Source organism: Mastomys coucha, unplaced genomic scaffold (assembly GCF_008632895.1).
Source record: "Mastomys coucha isolate ucsf_1 unplaced genomic scaffold, UCSF_Mcou_1 pScaffold12, whole genome shotgun sequence".
Lineage (NCBI taxonomy): Eukaryota > Metazoa > Chordata > Mammalia > Rodentia > Muridae > Mastomys > Mastomys coucha.
This window is the reverse complement of record NW_022196894.1, coordinates 66321485-66344528: the sequence shown is the minus strand read 5'-3', so window position 1 is coordinate 66344528 and position 23044 is coordinate 66321485. Positions and strand designations below refer to the sequence as shown.

At 34.7% G+C, this 23044-nt stretch overlaps 1 non-coding gene across 1 annotated transcript; it reads right to left on the bottom strand.

Moving 5' to 3' along the window:
• Positions 1-2268: 2268 nt before the first annotated feature.
• LOC116086774 lies at positions 2269-2375 on the bottom strand. The gene has a single exon (XR_004117116.1). It is a non-coding gene; the product is annotated as a U6 spliceosomal RNA (small nuclear RNA).
• Positions 2376-23044: the final 20669 nt, after the last annotated feature.

The window sequence follows — 23044 nt, the reverse complement described above, 5'->3', positions numbered from 1 at the left end:
CTTCCTCTGGGTGTTGTGGGACTGGCTTCAGAGCAAGTGGCCAAGATCTACTCTGGACCCCAACCCACACCAGAAGGAACCCGAGTCACTGGGCTTGTAAGGTTCACTCTTTTAAACTGGAAACAAAACTCACTTTCAAATCTCTCACATTCATTTATTTACATATTTTGATACCCATTTCACTCTGTGGAAGCAGGTTTAAGTAGCTGTGAAAAGACCTTATGGTAAGTAAATCCTAGAAAACTCATCATCTAGCCTCTAAAATTGATGCCATTTTTCTTTTATAAAATCAGTGATTTTTTTATTTTAACAAATCACTTAATATTCCTTTTTTTTTTTTGAATTCCTTACAACATAATAGCATTTCTCCATGAATCAACCATAGATTCTCTTAATACTGGTCAAAGACAATGGTAATATTTTTACATTTCACTGAAGTAACATTGACTACTAGAATACAAAATCTAGCAGGAACTCAGAAAAAAAAATCCAAATCTAAAGGCAATTACTTAATATTTCTTATCTAAACAGCATGGCATTAAAAGAAAACTGCACCTGCATTTGAATAGCCAACCTCACATGAATGAAGTTCTCTAAAAATGCAATGCAATCGATACAGCTTCCAAAGTCAAATGAAACGTCTACAAGACTCAGATTAAAATGTGGAATGTTTCAGATGAAAAGTAGTAAAAATACAATAGGTTTTGTTCTTTATTGAATGGAATCAAAATTTGACAATTCTTTGATGCCTCAAACTACTAAATTTCATTTTTCTGAATGGTTCTATAGTTATGGCATAGATATTCACAGTTATATTTTATTCCTTCCACATCATGTCATCATTTCATTGCTTATATATCTAATTGATATTGTAATAACATAGTTATGCAAAAGTCCCTTGATCCTAATACAGTTTTTACCTATCCACAGATTTTACATATTTTTTGAATCAATGTTCTTCCTCTTTTGTTGGAACTTTTAAATTGTCCATAAAGCAATACAAGATGTTCATAAAAATTTTTCTCTCACCAAATAATTTGAAGTTTATTGAAATATGCCATTTTCAAATTCACCACTGAAAGTTATTTTTATTAGGCATAGATATTCACAGTTATATTTTATTCCTTCCACAGCATGTCATCATTTCATTGCTTATATATCTAATTGATATTGTAATAACATAGTTAACCAAAAGTCCCTTGATCATAATACAGTTTTTACCTATCCACAGATTTTACATATTTTTTTGAATAATGGTATAACAATGTAATGGTATAACAATATATGTCTATGAACAGACTCACATATGTAGTAAATTTTCATTTTGTTACCATCTAAGTTTTGTCATTGAATAATAGAAAATATACTAAAATGTTAGCATTAAATAATGCAAATTTCTTAGTCTATTCTAGATCAGTGTTATAGAAATGGTACATCTGGGTTTTCTTGTGATGTGGAATACCTCTTGAACTATTCCTTAGACATTTTTAATCCTTATTTAATGGGACATTTTATCAATGTCAACAGTCATTGGTCAGAGAATCAACAGAGAAAAGAATAGAAAAGCTAGAAGATAGGGTGGAATGCTCAGAAATACTATCTTTTCTACATGGTGTTTTTATGTAGCTCAAAAATCACAAACAATATACTTATCTGAACAAAACTTCCAAAGGAATTCACCACTTAAAATTCCTGCCCATTATTCTTCTTTTCCATTTCTATATGAGTATAACTTCCTTTGAGTTGCTAACCAAAAGTGTCCCATAACCATCCCAAATCATTCAAGCTGATGATGATTTACTTGGTAATTTACCAGAAATCACAGAAATATCCTTTGCTGAAGGTACCGCAGTCTTTGGTGGAAGGACATGAAAATTCAAGTTTTACATATCAGGAAACTTCCTCCCTGATATCCAGGTCTTGTAGTACTATAATGTGCTGTTAAGCCTGAAGGAGGAAAAAAAACAAGAACACACAGATTAATAATGTGAATTTCAATATGGCTGAAATGGCAAGGTATCCCAATGGGTACAATAGATTACAATGTTAACCAACAGTTTTCTGATTGTGTTTAAGCCTCGCCTTATGTCACAGGAGAAAACACATTCTTTTTTTTTTTCCAAGCCTAACTGTAACCAGCTTTATTAAAGATACTTTTCATAAACAATCATGGTATTTCAGGCAGGACATGAGCAGACAATCAACAATATACAAGAACTTCCAAATTCCCTTCTTGTATAGACTACCAAAATCAGAAAGCCACTATAAAAAAATATGGAACGCTTCACGAATTTGCGTATCATCCTTGTGCAGGGGCCATGCTAATCTTCTCTGTATCGTTCCAATTTTAGTATATATGCTGCCGAAGCGAGCACGAGAAAACACATTCTTAGCACTGTGAATTTTGCTAAGAATACATGGTTCGAGAGCTCCCAACGTCAGCAGTGATCCTGATAATGATATTTGCTAAATGAATGTGGTATCCTACTTCCTTTTATATTATTCTCTCTACATGTAGATTACAGCACTCCCAAACCTCCTCATAGGAGCTTCTTTGTCCAGTGGTTGGTAGTTAACACAAGAACTCTTAACTGATCAAAGTGCAGAGAACAAATTACAGTGTATTGTTAAGCCACAAGTGTAATATCTGTATCACATTCTATTTGTTAGGCTCACAGACTAATGTAAAGAATAGTTGGGAACGCTGTAAGATCCTGAGGTTAGGAGGACATGAGAGTAAAACATAGTTTGAGCATTTTGGGACTAATACACTCATGAATGCAGAGTAGATGCAAAATTCCTGTATTAAGTCAAGCAAGTAAATATTCTCGCATGAAATAAAAAGTAATTGCAAAGCCTCCAAACTTAAAACTGAAGAATAAATAGGTGGTTAGTCTTATCTCAGTGACAGAGTCAATTTGCATTCAGAGTATAGATTTTGGAATTTCAGTCATTCTCCAGTAGATGCTCCCACATCCAGAAGTATACAGACAATATAAATTATAGTTTGTGAGCTATTGAACAAAAAAAGAATACAAATTACAGAGTGAGCAAATGAGGATGGGTTTTGGAGGAGAAAAAGGGAAGAGTTTGTGATTACAATAAGGTATATGAAATTCTCAAATAATATCATATTTTAAAAGATTATGTCAACTAGTATAAACCATTAAGCAACAAGAAGTGAAGATTTCCATTTCATATAAACAGTCAGTGAAAGAGCTTGTGATAATGGTAAAATGTGTTCTAGAGCCAGTAGTTGAGTGTTATTTTTTGTTTATGAGCTGAAGTTTTGTTGGTTATAAAATTTCAACATACTACAACCAGTACTTAGAAAATTAAGCATCTTTTTATTCTCTAAAATTGATCATGCCAACCAGCAGTCTTGCATACAGGATAAATTGTTGCTTTGAGACAAAGTATCATTTGTCTTTGATTGGGTGCAACCTAGTGACTAGGGTCCTTTAAGATTTTTATTTATCATATTTATGATTTTATTTATTTATGTATAATAGGATACAATTTACATAATTTCCATTGATTTACAAATTAGAATTTATATTAATAATAACTTTAGTTCTTTAAATGAGTTTAAGGATAAATGTGTGCTTTTACTGTCATGTACTTGCTCATTGTGCAATTGTTTAAAATCTTCAACTTATACAATGATAGGCAATTCTGAATATATATAAGCTATAGTACTGACTAGTGTTTCACATGTGGCTAAAAGCATGAGGTAGAATTCATGTTGGTATGTGTGAGACCCTGAGTAATTTAGAATTGTATGTAGTCTCATTTTACTACATAGGGATTTTCTGTTTATTATATACTTTGTGGATAGCACATGCTAAAATCAATAATATTGTTATTAACAATAGAATACTATGTAAAAATAAAATCTATTTTTAGAAATTTAATTGAAAATTTCTTTCTGGTTCTCTTTGAAAACTATGACATATTTATGACTTAATGTTGCATTTTCCAGTATGTGTGAACATGATCTCTTTCCTTACTGGAAACAATGAACAGTGAGTACTTGAGATCTTCTACTCTTATCAAAATTTTGTAGTGTAATAAGAGAGGCATTAGCATAGTTGGGCATTAAAATATGTCATTATGTTTTTTAGTCTCAGAGTAGGAACAAAATATTTGCTTGATCTCTATTTTGGTATGTCCTGAATCTCCTAGTAATATCACCCTATGAAGGTATTACAGAGCAGTTATGGCAAATTGAGTCACCAAATGCTCCAAATCAAAACAAAACAAAACAAAACAAAATGGGATGAATGATCCATCAACTGATAATATGCTCATTATTTCCTAGGAAAACTAGATCATGCTTCACTAAGACTTTTTGTGCTACAGGGTCTCCCTCCTCCTCAGCTTCTTCCAGCTTTTCCTTAATTCAACCACAGGGATCAACAGCTTCTGTCCATTGTTTGGATACAAATATCTGCATCTGACTCTTTTCAGCTGCTTGTTGGGTCTTTTGGAGTTATTGTATCAGAAGATTAACCCTTTCGGTTATTGTGGACCCAGTAAAGAAGTTACACTGAGCCTGAAGTTAGATGTCATTCTAATTTTTTACAAAAATCTTTCCCTCCTGTATATTGTAGGTGTTCAATAAAATCCGTGGTAAATCAGTTAAATTGCAAACATTGTCATAGAGGCACTGAAATAAAATTAGACTGCAAAATGTCTGTTCTGAGAGAAATTGAAGAAATATATCTTCATGCTCTTTTGTTCTCAAACATAAAGATATAATCATCCAGTCTCTGGTGGTGGATATTATTTGTAGTGCTGGATGAAATATTTGTTTAGTATGGTAATGTAATATGATAAAGAGAGGCCAGAAAGAGAAACAGTATACTTGTATATCAGTTGAAAAAGAAGCCAAAGAGAAGTACTTCAAAATATGAGGAAACAGAAGCTTCAAATAAACAAACTCTACTGGGGTCTCAGGAAGATGGCCATTCAAATGAAATATGCATGGCAGCATTTTCACATTCTCTGGTTTTTGTTTGTTTGTTTATTTGTTTCTTTGATTCTTTGTTAGGATATATGAAAATGAACACTATAACTATATTTTGAAAAGTCAAATTAAGATAAATCATAAGATGTTAACACAAAAAGGATTGAAGTAGCTTACTTATTAAGGATGTTTCAAATTCTTATTATTTGGCTGTCATGATTTTTGATAACACTGATTCAGTCCAGTAATAACTTTTAAGTCTATGTGTAGTTACATCATCAGCAGTATCTGTGTAACTAATGCAATCTAATGATTAAAGGCAACTTCTCTGAAATCTTGAAGATTTCAGAAATTGTTTGAACAAAGTTGACAAGATCAAACAAGTGGGTAAGGGTAAGAGAATTTCTGCATCAGAATTTAAAAGCCAAGTTACTGGAGACTGCTTTTAGTTGATGCCATTCAGCTAGACATGTCCTCTCTAGAGAGCATATTTAATTTCTTCATTGTTTTCATACCTGTTTAAATAAGCCTTCACAACTTCCCTGTTGTATCTGTGCTCAGTGTGAATTAACATTTGAGAACTCACAGTGCTACATTTGAAATTAAATAAATTTAATATAATATTTTCCACTTGAATAACAAATAAATCCTCCAATATAGACATTACATATTGTTTTTTAGAAATATTTTATGAATACAACATGAATAACTCTAGAATTCAGCTATGTATGTATTTGTGTGTGTCTGTGTGCACAAACAAGTGTGTGTGTGTGTGTGTGTGTGTGTGTGTGTGGTCTCTTTCCTGAAATAAGTATATACTTTCTTAGAAGCTGTCATTACCAATATACATTTCTTTATGTAAAGGGATATGTATAAATGTACAACTACCCCAAAAATTGAGAGTTTTACTAGGTGAGAGGTCAAATGTGCCTTGCATATGTGTTCCTCAGGGGAACTTTATGGGAGCACGAAGAGTACTTTGCAAGTTCCCAAGCATCTAGTCTTCCTTTAAGTGGTAAGCTGAAATATCCTACCCAGGTAGGATCCATTTTAATCACCTTCTCAATGTTCTTAACTATCCAAGTTTTAAAACCAATAGTTATTTTCATGGCAATATCATATACAAAGATTCCAAGCTGCCATGTGTACATGTGTATATGATTTAAGTCAGAACAATGTCTTCTACATTTGTCTATGAAAATTATGCCACCATATATGTGTGGCATATATCTTCATAATAAAAGACACATTTACCAAAAATATTTTTGTCTAAAAGATCAATTGACCCCAATGGAGGAGTTAAAGGACTGAAGGAGCTGAAAGGGTTTGTCAATATCAACCAGCCAGACCCTCCAGAGCTCCCAGGAACTAAGTCACCAACCAAGGAGTACATAGAGAGGGACCCATGGCTCCAGCAGCATGTGTAGTAGAGGATGGCTTTGTCAGGCATCAATGGGAGGAGAGGCCCTTAGTCCTGTGAAGGCTAGATGCCCAATGTAGGGGAATTTGCAGGTGGGAAGGCAGGAGTGGGTGGGTGTTTGGGTGGGTGGGTGAGCACCCTGAAAAAAGCAGGGAAGGGAGGATGGGACAGGGGTTTCTGGAGGGAAAACCTGAAAAGGGGATAACATTTGAAATGTAAATAATGGAAATATCCAATAAAAAAAAAGAATCTCATGTAGTGCAATGTTTATTTTCTTTTAAATTAAACTTTTTGCTAAAAAATAAAAAAGATCAATTGATAATTTTATTTCTGCCTCTTCTTTTCCATTTCCTTCCCTCCTCCCCCCTACCTTCCATATCACACATTCCTTTCTTCCTATATTTTCCTTTTAAGAGAGACAGGTTCTCATTCTGTTAATTGGCTTTTTTATGGATCAAGGTGGCCTCAATCACACATCAGTTGACCTGTCTTGGCCTTGTTAGTACTGAGCTTACAAGAATAAGCTAGTATGTTGCTAATCTGATGTCAACTTCACACACACATACACACACACACACACACACACACACACACACAGAGACATACACGAGTTATCTGAGCAGAGAAAACCTCAATCCAAATTGATAACATGTCTACATAAGTTCTGGCAATAAGGCATTTTCTTAATTAGTGATTGATGGAGAAGAACCTAGTCCATAGTGAGTGGACCCTCCCTGGGTTCTATAGAAAAGTAAGCTGAGCAAGCAAAGGAATGCAGTTAGTAAACACCCCCTTTCCATACCCTTTGCAACAGCTATTGCTTCCAGGTTCCTACCCTGGTTGGATTTCTCTCCAGACTTTCTTCTATGATAAACAGTAATATATAACTGCATGTTAAATAAAGTTTTTCCTCCACAAGTTGGTTTTTGGTCATGTTGTCTCCTTGCAAAAATAGAAACCCTAACTAAGACATCCAGCAAACCTAGCTTGAATTGGCAATTGTCAAGGAAATGAGAAAGTCATGATTTGTGCTCTATTATTTTTTCTATTTTTCTCTCTAAACCAAATCATTTACAAAATAAATCACTTATTTCTAATCTATTCACACAATTAGTTGTCAGACGTTATTTGTCTTTGATTTTTATGTTTACTAGTTTGTAGTAAAATTCTTCCCTAATCAGAACTCTTTTCAGAAGTTTTTCTTTCTTAAATACTATGAAGTGAAGTTTTATGAAAGGAGAATGACATAATGATAACTGAATAAATCTGAAATATTTATAAAATAATATCTCTATAACCAAATATCCTACTAAGTCAGAATAGCTCTCATCAATATTACATTAGAGGAGAGAAAAATAAAATGTAGAAATGATAACAATATATAATACCTTATAATGCATTAATAACATGCAATTGTATGCTGAAGTTAACAAAAGTAATTTCACATATAAATATTAACTTCTACATTTTATTTAATATGATTCTTTAAAATCTGAATATTAATGAAATTAAAGAATACCACAATATTTGATCTAATATTTGCTAATTCTTTACATGGTTCAAAGCAGTTATTTAAAAGAGTACAGTCATTTATTATTATAAAATAATTTAATGAATTTTCCACATCATCTTTTCATAAGAGGATTACAAAAGAAATGACAGATCATACCAGCAATTTTGGTTCAATATTTTACAAGTATGCTAATCCTATCTTAAAAATATATTGAACATATTTATATTTAAAATTCCTGAAATATGACTATTATAACAATTTATTTTAGAAATTCATCTTATTAAAAATATCATGTATTTTAAAAAATTTTTTAAGTCTGAGGATAAAAAACAAATGAAAAAGAAACCAGTCAATAATTAGTAATATATTATCATATTTCCATAGACTATACCACATATAGAGTCAAAATAATTATGACCTTGAATGAAGCACAAAGCAGTGAGTAAGCATACCTAGAGGTAGATGCAAATAGTTGATTGTTGTGTAAAGAAGACAGGTTCAAAGACAACATAAAACATACTTCAATTTGGCTTGCCTTTCCCTCAGTAATAAATTAGAAAATTTAATTTCTCATTTTTTAAGGTCATGATCATAATGTTTCTCTAAGTAGTACAGAGATGAACTGATTAATGGAAATGTTACAGTTTTCAACTAGTTATCAATAACTCAAATATAAAATAAACAAGGCTTAAAATGAATAGGGACATTGCTACCACCATGGACCTTTCACTCTTCAGCTTTACCTCCTAAGATTCTATGGAGATGAACTGAAACCAATTCATGTCTAAATCTAATATTAGGGAAATATCCTAAAACATACAATGGCACATATATAAAAGAGTTTAAATAGAGCTACACAATAATGGAAGATATTACTCTCACAAAAATATAACATCAATAAAAAGGCAAGTGCTAGCAATGGGTAGCCTCTTTTGAAATTAATGGTCAATGCTGTCTCATAGACCATATTTCTAATCCTTGTGTGAATATGAAATGTCACTATTAGGAGTCTAAAGACAGTCTCCAGTAACTTGGCTTTTAAATTTCACTTATTGAAATAGTTGATGCCTTTTTGGAGGAAATGTGTCACTGTGTAGGTAGGCTTTGAATTTACATCCTCAAACTCTGCCTGTTAAGGAAGAGACCCTCCTCCCAGCTGTCTTTAGATCTAGATGTAACTCTAACCAAATAAATGAAAGAACTGTATGACAACACCTTCAAGTTTCCTACACAATTCTTTAAAGGTCTTGAAAGAACAATTTTCAACTTCATTTGCCAAAACAAACAAACAAACAAAAGAGTTAGGAGAGCAAAAACAATCCTCTTCAATAAAAGAACTTCAAGAGGTATCACCTTCCCTGACCTCAAGTTGTATTACAGAGTGACAGTAATGAAAGCTACATGATATCTTTACAGAAACAAAAAACATCAATCAATGGAATATAATTGTGGATCCAGAAGTAAACCAACACACCTATGGACACTTGCATTTTGACAGCCATACAATAGAAAAAAAGAATATCTTCAGCAAAGAGTGCTGGTCTAATTGGATTTCTACACCTAGGAGAATTAAAATAGGTCTATAATCTGAAGTTCAACCAGATCAACAACCTCAGTATAAAGCTGTTCACACTAAATCTAATAGAAGAGTAGTGGCACAGGAGACAACTGTCTTAACTGAACACCAATGGCTCAGGCTCTAAGAACAACAATTGATAAATAGGACCTCATGAAACTGAAAAAATTCTTTAAATCAAAGGGCCCTGTCAATAAAACAAAATAGCATTCTCTTTTTATATAAAATAATTATTAGATATTTTCTTTATTTACATTTCAAATGTTATCCCTTTTCCCCATTTCACCCCCCAAAAGCCTCCTATCCCATCCCCCCTCACCATGCTTACCACTCACCCACTCCTGTTTTCCTGTCCTGGCATTCCCCTACACTGGGGCATCGAGTCTTCACAAGACCAAGGGCCTCTCCTCCCATTGATGTCCAACAACCCTGAAATTCCACCTCAAACTAGTTAGAATGGCTAAGAGTATTCTTTAGAATAGAAAAACAGATCTTCACCAACCCTACATCTAAGAGAGGGATAATATCCAAAATATATAAAAATCACAAGAAGTTAGATACCAACAAACAAATAATCCAACCAATTAATGGGGTATAATGATAGAATTCTCAATAGAAGAAAATCTAATGATTGAAATCACTTGAAGAAATGTTCAACACTTATAGTCATCAGGGAGATGCAAATTAAAACGTCTCTGCAATTCCACCTTATACCCATCAGGATTGCTAAGATCAAAAATTCAAGGGACAGCACATGCTGTTGAGGATGTAGAGCAAGAATACTCCTTCCTTGCTGGTGGGAGTGAAAGCTTGTCCAACCCCTCTGGAAATCAATCTGACTGTTTCTCAGAAAATTGGAAATAGTTTTAACTCAAGACCCAGCTGGTTACATTGTCCCAGATGCCAGGAAAATACGAAGCTCCCAGGATCCAATGGAGATGGCATTAGCTGAAATACCCAATAAAGGGAAGAGAGAACCTGTAGAGACCATATCCAAAGGTTAGGCACATATCCCGGTTGAGGGATGTTGCCATCCTCCCTTCTCAAAATTTTAATTCAGAATTGCTCCTGTCCAAAGGAAATACAGGGACAAGGAGTGGAGCAGAGACTGAAGAAAAGGTCATCCAGAGACTGTCCCACCTGGAGATTCATCCCATATACAGTTACCAAACCCAGTCACTATTGCTGATGCCAAGAAGTGCATGCTGAAAGGAGCCTGTTATGGATGTCTCCTGAGAGGCTTTGCCAGAGCTTTACTGATACAGGTGTGCGTGCTTGCAGCCAAACATTGGGCATAGCACAGGTACCCCAATGGAAGAGTAAGGGGAAGGACTGAAGGAGCTGAAGAGCTTTAAAACCCCATAGGAAGAACAATAATAGTAACCAATCAGGCACCTTCCCCAGAGCTTCCAGGGTCTAAACCACCAACCAAAGAATACACATTGAGGGACCCATGGCTCCAGCTGCATAAGTAGTAGAGGATGGCCTAATTAAGCATCAATGGGATGCTTAACAGCACCCATTCACAGCACCAGCTTCACAGCACCTTGGTCCTGTGAAGGCTTAATGCGCCAGATTAGAGGAATGATGGGACAGTGAGGTAGGAGTAGGTGAGTGGGTGAGAGGAACACCCTCATAGAAACATGGAGGAGGTGAATGGGATAGGGGGTTTTTGGAGGGAAAACCTGGAATGGGATAAAGTTTGTTATGTAAATAAATATAATAATCAATAAAAATTAAAGATTAGAAAAGGCATAGCCATACTACTTCTAAGTATATACACAAAAGATCCTTTACCATACAACAAGGACATGTTCTCCACTATGTTCCTAACAGCTTTATTCTTTATAACCAGAAAGGAAAGACAACTTAGAAGGCCCTCAACCAAAGAATGGATAAAGAAAATGTTATTCATTTACACAATGCAATATTACATAGTTATTAAAAACAAAAATATAAAATTTGCAGACTAATGGATGGAATGAATAAATATCATCCTGAATGAGGTAACCCATATCCAAAGGAAGTACATGGTATATACTCACTTATAGGTGGATATTAGGCATAAAGTACTGGATAGCCATATATAATACACAGACACAAATGAAGGAAGGCTGAAGCAAGGATGCTTGAATCTCACTCAGAAGGGAAAATAAAATTGTTATAGGAGGCAGATGGGAAGATAGAACCAAGTGGCAGAGAAGATTAAAAGGGGAACAGGGTGATGTTCAGGATCAGTTGTTGGGACAAAAGAAGAGAGGCTAGAAGGTTGAGTGAAAAATAGCAGATGGAATGTGGGGGCACATCTCTATTATTATTAACCTTGGATCGGTTAGGCTACTGGGAGTCTATGGGATTGACGCTTAGTAATGTTGTTTTGGGACTTGAACTGGCCCCCTCCTCTAGTCAAGCACTACCTCCAGTGGGAGATAAGGATACCAACCTATGAACAAAAGTTTTGACCCAAAATTTGTCCTGCCTACAAGAAATGCAAGGATGAAGATTGAGCAGAGGCAGAGGTATTGGCCATCCAATGACTTGCCCAATGGAGAACAATCTTATGGGCAAGAACCAATCCCTGATACTATTAATGATAGTCTGTTATGCTTAGAGACAGGAGCCTAGCATAACCATCCTCTGAGAGGATCTTCCCATTGGACATAATTCTAGGAGTCTTATGGAAGACTTGGAGGAAGAATTGCAGGGATAGGATCTCCATAGGAAGACTGACAGAGTCACTTCACCTGTACTCTTGGGGGCTCTGGAAGACTTAACCACAAACCAAAGAGCATACATGGGCTGGACTTAACCCTCCCACTCCCACACATGCAAGAAATGTGCAGCTCTGTCTTCATTTCGAACTCCCAACAACTGGGGCAAATGCTGTCACTAAATCTGTAGCCTGCCTGTGGATCCAGTTCCCCTAATTGAGCTGCTGAATTTGGTCTCAGTGAAAGAGGATACACCTAGTTCTGCAGTTCTTTGATGTGACAAGGTGAGGTGGTACTTTGGGGTGGGACTCCTCAGAGGAGAAGGGGAGGGAGCGTGTGGGAAGCAGCTCTGTGAGCTAGTACCTGGAGGAGAGGGAGCCTGTAATTGGAATATAAAGTGAATAAATAAACTAATTGATAGAAAGGGGGCTGGGGCTTCAGGGAGATATAAAGTTAGGAGTAATTCAGTAGAGAACTCAAATGTGTGCCCTGAGTCACATACGTGATCAAGTCATTCAATGTCTCTATGCCCATTTTTGGAAATAGAGATGTTGTTGTTGTTTTTTAAAATAATAAAATGATAATAATAATAATAATAATAATAATAATAGTAATAATGAATTAAATCATAAGCCAACTAGTGAGTTATTGATAACTGTCAAACATGTTGTGTGTTCTACTACTTCATGTTGAGGTTATTGCTATTTTCCAAAATAATTTGTTGAAAATATTCACAATAAAAAATTAAATTTGTTTTCCCTTGATAAAATACTTACATGTTCTTTAGAATTTTTGAAGACACCTGGAATTGTTAAATGATATAAACTATGCAATAAGTCTAGAATCAAATTATGTTTGTGTAGAAATAATAGACACTATTCTCTTGAAGCCACAGACCGTATTTTGAATTTATATTTAGATATCAATCTATAATGAGTAATAATGCAGATGTTCACTATGCCTAATGGAATTAACATCATAGTTAAAGAATAAATATAATTATTCAATTTCAATTTTATTTCATGATTTCAATTTATAATGTAAAATATAGAGTATAAGGACTTTTTAAGCATCTGATTTCTCTATGTTGCATCAGTAATATAGAATAAAATATTCCAAGAATTTTTCAAATGAATATCCCATAGGCAGCTCAGTTCATTAATTTCAAATCTGAATATGTAACCTATCTGGTTAGCATGAGGATAAAACACCTTCTTTCTACAACTTTCATGAGTTTAGTTAATTGCATATTTATTCTCAGAAGGCCTGAATACAATGGTAAATGTAATACAATTATTTTTCCTGATTTTAAATATTCAGCTCATTATCAAGTCTTACCAGTTAATGTTTCTCAAATGTCATTTAAATGAAGCACATTCTTCTCCAGATCCCAGTGTTTCTGCTTTAAGATTTAATATTCCTTCCTCAGTCTACTTTAACGATATAATTTTAGTGCTGAAACTATTATCATGGAATTATTTCTTTTTGGATTAATTCTAAATATTTATAATTTTAAATCATATTTGTTTCTTATAATTAAGCTACTATGATTTTCATTTGTAAAAATTTTGACTATCTGATAAAAATTATGGAACAATTGATATATGTCACTTATTCTGGTGCTGTCATGTAATAGTTTGAAAGTGATCTAATATTTAACATTGTAATAAATTACAAAATTCTGTGTACTTGGTCAGTATCACTAGTTTATGCTGTAGTGAATTCTTGTATCTAAAGTGTTTGATATCTTTAAACCCACAGTCCATTTTAAATAACAATTATAAATGAATTGGTTTTTTGTTTTTATAATTTTCTCATTTACATTCTTTCTTAGTTAGGGTTTTTATGGCTGTGACAAAATCTCCATGACCAAAAGGTAATCTGGGATGGGAAGGGTTTATTCAGCTCACATGTCCACAATGCTGTTTATTACCAAAGATACTCAGGACAAGGACTCAAACAACACAGGATTCTGGAGGAAGGAACTGATGTAGAGGACATGGATGGGTGCTGCTTACTGACTTGCTTCCCATAGCTTGATTTCTTATAGAGCTTAGAATATAAGCTTAGAGGCGGCACCACCCACCATGAACTGGGACCTCCCACATTGATCATTAAAGGTGAAAAATGCCTTATATTTGCATGTCATGGAGGTATTTCCTCGATTTTGATAAAGGAACTGTGTCAATTTGACATACAAAACCATCCAAAACACATTTCTATATTCTGATGAAAGTATTCTATGGTAGCTTTTACTAAAACTAAAGGCAATGCCCAGCATGTTCGCTTCTGCCAAATCACATCAAGGGCTTTTAAATATTATTTTTCTCTGTTTATACCCAAACCAACCACTTAACACAAAAATATGACATAAATGGTGTGGCATATATTTGGGGATTGTACAAGGGAGTTTTGTTTTATTCATTAATTTTTGTAATTTTTCCCCCGTGGCATTGTTTTGTTTTGTTTTGTTTTATTATATATTTTCTTTATTTACACTTCAAATGTTATCCCCTTTCCTGGTCTCTCCTCTGAAAATCTCCTATACTCTCCCCGCTCCCCCTGCTCACCAACCTATCCACTTCCTCTTCCCTGTCCTGGCATTCCCCTAAAGTGGGGCATTGAGCCTTCACAGGACCAAATGCCTCTCCTCCCATTGATGGTGAACAAGGCCATCCTCTGCTATATATGCAGCTAGAGCCATGGGTCCCTCCATGTGTACTCTTTGGTTGGTAGTTTAGTCCCTGGGAGCTCTGAGGTACTGCTTGGTTCATATTGTTGTTCCTCCTATGGGGCTGCAAACCTCTTCAACTCTTTAGGTCCTTTCTCTAGCTCCTCCATCCCTGCACTCAGTCCAATGGTTGGCTGAGAGCATCTACCTCTGTATTTGTGAGGCTTTGGCAGAGCCTCTCAAGAAATAACTATAATAGGCACCTGTCAGCAAGCAGTAGTTGGCATCCACAATAGTGTCTGGGATTGGTATAGTTTGAATACACTTGGTCTAAGAAGTGGCACTATTAGGAGGTGTGGCATTATTGGAAAAAGTGTATCACTGTGGGGGTGGGTTTTTGTATCTGCCCAGTCTTGAAAAGTCAGTTTTTTCCTTACTGTATTTGGATCAAGACCTAGAACTCTTAGTTCCTTGTAGCACCATGTCTGCCTGTATGCTGCTATGGTTCCTGCCATAATGATGATGAACTGCTGAACTTTTAAGCCAGCCTCAATTAAATGTTGTCTCTTATAAGACTTGTCTTTTTCATGGTATCTCTTTATAGCAAGAAAACCCTTAGTCACTGTTCTATGCTATAAATTTATACTGAAATAATAATATTAACATTTTAATAAATATTTCTAAACATAGAAAAAGTCAAATGTTTACTACATCTCTACTCTTCTCAGAGATATTTATATATTCCATACTTCTTAGTCATAAAAACAAAATTTCTAATTCAATATACTTTTAAATTATTTCTTTTACTATACTAGAAAACAAATGTAAAATAATAAGTAATAGACAGGCCTCAAGAGTGGCACGGCAGTCAGCACAGGATCCTTTCTACCTCCCTCTTCACCTAGGAGGAGGTTCTGTGGATCCTCAGCCATCTCTTTCCCTTTCCTGCAAGTGGAGAGCTTGCCTTTGGGGAGTGTTCCAATACAGAGACTCAGATGAGATCTCCATTTTCTCTCCTGTGAACTTCTAAGGCAAGGCCAGCCAGAAGGCACAGGCCTAAGATGTGGCAAGGCAGCCAGCACAGGATCCTTTCTACCTCCCTAGGAGGTAGAAACCTAGAAGGAGGTTCTGCAGATACACAGCCTCTCTGCCCATTCCCTGCAAATGGATAACCTATCTCCAGGGTTTGTTCTGACCCCAGGACTCAGGAGGGATGACTTCACACAAGTCTTACCTGAGGAGACCTGATCTCCCAGAAGTGCTAACACAGGCTTACAGACTCACAGGAGGAACAAGGTCCAGGCTGAGATGGCAAGAACATCTAAAACCAGAGATCAACAGATGGTGAAAGGCAAACACAAGAATCTTAACAACAGAAACCAAGACTATTTGGCTTCTTCAGAACCTAGTACTCCCACCACAGCAAATCCTGGATATCTCAAAACACCAGAAAAGCAAGATTTGGATTTAACATCATATCTCACGATAGTGATAGAGGAATTTAAGAAGAACATGAATAACTCACTTAAAGAAATACAGGAGAACACAGGTAAACAGATTCAAGCCCTTAAGGAGGAAATACAAGAATCCCTTTAAGAATTACAGGAGAACACAAGAAAACAAGTAGGAGCACTTAAAGAGGAAACACAAAAATCCCTTAAAAAAATTACAGGTAAGCACAATCAAACAGGTGAAGGAACTGAACAAAACCCTCCAGGACCTAAAAATGGAAGTAGAAACGGCTAAGAAATCACAAAAAGACACAATTCTGGAGATAGAAATCTTAGGAAAGAAGGCAGGAAACATAGATGCAAGCATCACTAACAGAATATAAGAGATAGAAGAGAGAATCTCAGGGGCAGAAGACACCATAGAAAACATTGAAACAACAGTCAAAGAAAACACAAAATGTAAAAAGCTCCTAACCCAAAACATCCAGGAAATCCAGGACACAATGAGAAGACCAAACCCAAGGATAATAGGGATAGAAGAGAGTGAAGACCTCCAACTTAAAGGCCAGTAAATATCTTCAGCAAAATTATAGAAGAAAACTTCCCTAACCTAAAGAAAGAGATGCCCATGAACATACAAGAAGCCTATAGAACTCCACAAAAGAAATTCCTCCTGCCACATAATAGTCAAAACACCAAATGCATTAAACAAAGAAAGAATATTAAAAGCAGTGAGGGAAAAGGGTAAAGTAACATATAAAGGCAGGCCTATGAGAATTACACTAGACTTCTCACCACAGACTATGAAAGCCAGAAGATCCTGGGTTGATGTCATACAGACCTTAAGAGAACACAAATGACAGCCCAGTCTACTATACCCAGCAAAATTCTCAATTACCATAGATGGAGAAACCAAAGTATTCCATGATAAAACTAAATTTACACAATATGTTTCCATAAATCTAATCCTTCAAAGGGTAATAAAGAGAAAACTTCACCACAAGGAGGGAAACTACATCCTAGAAAAAGCAAAAAATTAATTTTCCAATGAAATTAAAAGAAGATAGCCACATGAACAGAATTCCAACTCTAACAACAAAAATAAAAGGAAGCAACAATTACCTTTCTTAATATCTATTAATATCAATGGATTCAATTCCCCAATAAAAAGACATAGACTATGAGACTGGATATGTCAACAGGACCCAACATTTGTTGCATACAGGAAACCCACCTCAGTGACAAAGACAGACACTACCTCAGAATAAAAGGATGGAAAGCAATTCTCCAAGCCAATGGTCCCAATAAAAAAGCTTGAGTAGCCATTCTAATATGGAATAAAATCGACAGTTACCCTAAAGTGATCAAAAAAGATACTTCATATTCATCAAAGGTATGATCTACCAAGAAGAACTTTCAACTCTGAACATCTATGCTCCAAATGCAAGGGCATCTACATTCATAAAAGAAATGTTACTAAAGCTCAAAGCACATATTGCACTGCACACAATAATAGTGAGAGATTTCAACACCCCAATCTCTTCAATGGACAGATTATGGAAACAGAAACTAAACAAAGACACAGTGAGACTAACAGAAGTTATGAAACAGATGAATTTAACAGATATCTATAGAACTCATTATTCTAAAACAAAAGTTTACCCAAGAGGAGTCGAAGGCAGGAAATAATCAAATCCAGGGCTGAAATCAATCAAATAGAAATAAAAAGAACTATACAAAGAATCAACCAAACTAGGAGCTGATTCTTTGAGAAAATCAACAAAATAGATAAACCCTTACCCCACTCTCTAGAGGGCAGAGGAATATTATCCTTATTAACAAGATCAGAAAGGAAAAGGAAGACATAACAACAGACACTAAGGAAATCCAAAAAACATGAGAGTTTACTATAAAAGCCTATACTCAAAAAAACTGGAAAACCTGGATGAAATGGACAATTTTCTAGACAGATACCAGGTACCAAAGTTAAATCAAGATCAGATCAATGACCTAAACAGCCAAATATTTGCTAATGTAATAAAAACTGTCATTAATAGTCTCCCAACCAAACAAATCCCAGGACCAGATGGGTTTAATGCAGAGTTTTATCAGACCTTCAAAGAAGACCTAATACCAATACTCCTCAAACTATTCCACAAAATAGAAACGGAAGGTACTCTACCCAATTCATTCTATGAAGCCACAATTACTCTTATACCTAAACTGCACAAAGACCTAACAAAGAAAGAAAACTTTAGACCAATTTCCCTTATGAATATCAATGCAAAAATACTCACTAAAATTCTTGCAAACTGAATCCAAGAACACATCCAAATGATCATCCATCATGATCAAGTAGGCTTCATCCCAGGGATGCAGGGATGGATCAATATTTGGAAATCCATCAACATAATTCACTATATAACTAAACTCAAAGGAAAAAAATATGATCATCTCATTAGATGCTGAGAAAGCATTTGACAAAGTCCAACATCTCTTCATGATAAAAGTCTTGGAAAGATCAGGAATTCAAGGCCCATATTTAAACATAGTAAAAGCAATATACAGCAAACCGGTAGCCAACATCAAACTAAATGGAAAAAAACTTGAAGCAATCCCACTAAAATCAGGGACTAGAGAAGGCTGCCCACTTTCTCCCTACCTATTCAATATTGTACTTGATATTCTAGCCAGAGCAATTAGAGAAAAAAAAGGAGATCAAAGGGATACAAATTAGAAAGGAAAAAGTCAAATTATCACTATTTGCTGATGATATGATAGTATACTTAAGTGACCCCAAAAATGCCACCAGAGAGCTCCTAAACCTGATAAACAACCTCAGCAAAGTAGTTGGATATAAAATTAACTCAAGCAAATCAGTGGCCTTCCTCTACACAAAGGATAAACAGGCTGAGAAAGAAATTAGGAAAACAACACCCTTCACAATTAGATACAAATAATATAAAATACCTTGGCGTGACTCTAACTAAGCAAGTAAAAGATCTATTTGACAAAAATTTCAAGTCTCTGAAGAAAGAAATTGAAGAAGATCTCAGAAGTTGGAAAGATATCCAGTGCTTGTGGATGGGCAGGATTAATATAGTAAAAATGGCCATTTTGCTGAAAGCAATCTATAGATTCAATGCAATCCCCATCAAAATTCCAACTCAATTCTTCACAGACTTAGAAAAAGCAATTTTCAAATTCATCTGAAATAACAAAAAAACCAGGATAGCCAAAACTATTCTCAACAATAAAGGAACATCTAGTGGAATCACCATCCCAAACTTAAGCTGTACTACAAAGTAATTGTGAAAAAAATTCATAGTATTTGTACAGTGACAGGCAGGTATATTAATGGAATAGAATTGAAGACCCAGAAATGAACCCAAAAACCTATGGCCACTTGATTTTTAACCAAGGAGTGAAAATCATCCAGTGGAAAAAGACATCATTTTCAACAAATGGTGCTGGCTCAGCTGGCGGAAAGCATGTAGAAGAAAGCAAATTGATCCATTCTTATCTCCTTGTACAATGTTTAAGACTAACTGGATCAAGGATCTCCACATAAAACCACATACACTCAAACTAATAGAAAAGAAAGTGGGGAAGAGCCTTGAGCACATAGGTACAGGGTAAAATTTCCTAAACAGGACACCAATAGCTAATGCTCTAAGATCAAGAATAGGACTTCATAAAATTGCAAAGCTTCTGTAAGACAAAAGACACTGTCAATAGGACAAAACAGCAACCAGCAAATTAGGAAAAGATCTTTACCAATTCTACATCTGATAGAGGGTTAATATCCAATATATACAAAAAACTCAAGAAGTTAGACTCCAGAGAAACAAATAACCCTATTAAAAATGGGGTACAGAGCTAATCAAAGAATTCTCAACTGTTAAATACCAAACGGCTGAGAAGCACCTAAAGAAATGTTCAACATTCTTAGTCATCAGGGAAATGCAAATCAAAACAACCCTGAGATTCTACCTCACACCAGTCAGAATGGCTAGGATAAAAAACCCAGGTGACAGCAGATGCTGGTGAGGTTGTGGAGAAAGAGGAACACTCCTTCATTGCTGGTGGAATTGCAAGCTGGTCAAACCACTCTGGAAAAATGTTTGGTGATTCCTCCGGAAATTGGTTCCTCCAGAGGACCCAACTATACCACTCCTGGGCATATACCCAGAAGATGGTCCAAGATGTAATAAGCACACATGCTCCACTCTTTCATAGCAGCCTTATTTATAATAGCCAGAAACTGGAAACAACTCAGATGTCCCTCAACAGAGGAATAGACATAGAAATTGTGGTACATCTACACAATAGAGTACCACTCAGCTACTAAAAACAATGAATATATGAAATTCTTGGGGAAATGGATGGACCTGGAGAATATCATCCTGAGTGAGGTAACACAATCACAAAAGAACACACATGGTATGCATTCTCTGATAAGTGGATATTAGGCTAGAAGATTGGAATACACAAAGAACAATCCACAAACCATAAGAAACTCAAGAAGAAGGAAGGCCAAATTGTGGTTACTTCCTTCCTTCTTAAAAGGGAGAACAAAATACCCATGGAAGGAGTTGTAGGGACTAACTATGGAACAGAGAGTAAAGGAAGGACAATTCAGAGACTGCTCCACTTGGGAATCATTCCCATATTTAATCATCAAATCTAGACACTATTGTGGATGCCAGCAAGTACTAGATGACAGGCACCTGATATAGCTGTCTCCTGAGAGGCTCTGACAGTACCTGACTAATACAGAAGTAGAGGTTCACAGCCATTCATTGGACTGAGTACAGGGTCCCCAATGAAGGAGCTAGAGAAAGACTCATGGAGCTGAAGGGTTTACAATCCCTTAGGACAAACTAACTAGTACCCTCAGAGCTCCCAGGAACTAAAATTCCAACCAAAGAGTACACACTGGGGGACTCATGGCTCCAGCAGCATGCATATAGCAGAGAATAGCCAAGCTGGTCATCAATGGGAGGGGAGGACCTTGGCCCTCTGAATGTTCTATGTACCAGTGTAGGGGAATGCCAGGAAGAGTAAGCAGGAAGGGGTGGGATAGTGAGCAGGGGGATGGCAGAGGGAACAAGGAATTGTTTTAGTTTTAGTTTTTTTTCATTTTATTTATTTTTCTTTTGTTTTGGAGGGGAACCTGGGAAAGGAAATATTGTAAATAAAAAAATCTAATAAAAAAAAAAGAAATTAGAACCAAAAAAAAGAGTAATGTTCCATTTCTTCATAAATCTTAATTTTGACTTTTTAAACATTATACAATATTTGAATTCATTTGTACATTAACATTTATTTGTTTTTAAATTTTGACTTCATTTATTTTTTATAAATATGTCTCCAAGTTTTTCATAGTTTTATATAGTTTACCTCTTCCTACTGTTAGACTTTAATACCTGTTATTTGTATAATGATATATCAATTTTATTTATATATTGATTTCCTTCTTTTATGATTATAAGCACCTTTTCCCTGATTTACTAACTTGGAATTGCTCAAGTATTTAATTTTTTGTATATATGTATCCTATCAAATTGAAATATCTTTACTATAATTCACATGGTTCTCTTAATATATATTTTTGTAAAGTGGAGTGCACTGAGGTGGTTCTTAGAAGATTCATAACTAGAAAGCAAAGAATACAGTACATACAATGTATGGTTTATGTACATTTTTGATAATTTATATATTAACATATATGATAAAAAAGATCAGTTTCTCCTGTTAATGCTTCAAGATTTATTCTTTTACAAAGGACCAGTCTGCAGAATTTGTAAAGTACAAAATTCTCAGCAAGAAATCATATGGTAAAAATTTTAAATAGGCTACTTATCTGAGATTTCTCAAAAGAGAAATTTCAAAAAGTCAAACAAATATATGAAAAAAATTAATACCAATATACACAAGGAAAATACTAAATGACAGCCCTAATGTCATGCAATCTTACCTCATTTAGGAAGCTATTATCATAAGATATATATAAAATAAACTCATAAGCTTACAAAGAGAAGAAATTTAACATATACTCTTGGAAAAAGTGAACTTTAGTATAGATATTAAGGGAAAACATGGAGGTATTTTAGAAAAGTAATAGATCTGATATATTTCTAATCAGAAATGTAAGCAACATATCAAAAAGATGAGATTATTCCTTTATAAATCTGTTTCTTTTAAGTTTAGTTGTATATGTAATAATAAAGATGATGACTCAAAATCCCATACACATATTGATAAAGGAAATAAACTTGCCTGTATTTTGAGATAGAGTAATAGTTTCATATAATATGTGATATATGATGTATGCCTTATGATGTATGATTTCTGACATTTTATGTGTTATGTGTGAAATATGATGTACAATAAATAATGTATAATATGCAGTCTTTAATGTGTAATGTGTGAAGTGTGATATGTGATAGGTGTTATGTAAAAATATGTACTATGTAATATATAACATAAATATATACTATATACTATATAATGTAGAATGTATAATATTTAATATACAATATGTAATATATAATACACAAAGTGTAATATGTAGCATATGATATATAATTCATAACATATAATACATAAAATATAATATATAAGATATATTATATGGAATGTATGATATATAATATTTAATGTGCAATATGTAATAAATTTATAATACATAATATGACATGGTATATGATGCATGATACATGAAATATGA